Genomic DNA, 932 nt, shown 5'->3' with positions numbered 1-932 from the left:
ATCGGGCAAAAAGATGTCCGACACGCTATCAGGACTTTTGTCAACTCAGTGTATTGGGGGTGTGGTCTCTTTGGATTCGGAAATGTTCGTACTATCCGAAAAATGTAGTGTATATACACAAAATACAGAAATACAGGTACTGTATTGGATTAGCAGCCACACTGCATTACGAGGATGTGGCAATGTAGCATTGTAAGGAAGTGGCAATGTTGCCTTTTATGCACACATTACTCTACAGCAATACAAATACGTAGCCCATCTTATGCGGTAGTGTTGCTACCATTTTCAGAGAAATCAAGGACAATTTATCTGACTGCAGTTAGGGGAAATTCTACGTATAGTGGCAGGCACTCCGTCTTCACGCCACAAGTGGCTCATCGGGACCATCCGACCGCCGTGTCATCCACATATGAGGATGCGGATAGCAGGGGCATGTGGTCAGCACACAGCTCTCCCGATCATTATGATGGTTTTCTTTGAGCGTAGCCGCTACTATTCGGTCGAGTAGCTCCTCAATTGGCATCACGAGGCTGAGTGCGCTCCGAAAAATGGCAACAGCGCATGGCGGCCCGGATGGTCACCCATCTAAGTGCCGGCCACGCCCAACAGCGCTTACCTTCGGTGATCTGACGGGAACCTGTGTATCCACTGCGGCAATGCCGTTGCCGATTCCAAGTATAGTATACAGAATAAATTGGATTGACCTATACAGTATTGTGTTCATGCTTCTAGTCCATAAATTAACACTGTACACATAAAACGGATTTTATACCGTATAGTACAGTACAATGTCAGGCAAACGATAACATAGTTCCTCTATATTAAAAGAAAATTTGGAACTTCTTAGGCGTCTTGACAATGGAGAAAGTGCTACAAAATTGGCTATTGAATTTCGTGTCGGGAATGTTGTGTTGGCAGAAGAGCCAACACCG

General features: G+C 45.4%; 1 pseudogene; it reads right to left on the bottom strand.

Moving 5' to 3' along the window:
- Window positions 1-549: 549 nt before the first annotated feature.
- On the bottom strand, window positions 550-667 carry LOC126196288 (5S ribosomal RNA; annotated as a pseudogene).
- Window positions 668-932: the final 265 nt, after the last annotated feature.

Source organism: Schistocerca nitens, chromosome 7 (assembly GCF_023898315.1).
Source record: "Schistocerca nitens isolate TAMUIC-IGC-003100 chromosome 7, iqSchNite1.1, whole genome shotgun sequence".
NCBI classification, from domain to species: domain Eukaryota; kingdom Metazoa; phylum Arthropoda; class Insecta; order Orthoptera; family Acrididae; genus Schistocerca; species Schistocerca nitens.
This window is presented reverse-complemented; position numbering and strand designations above follow the sequence as displayed.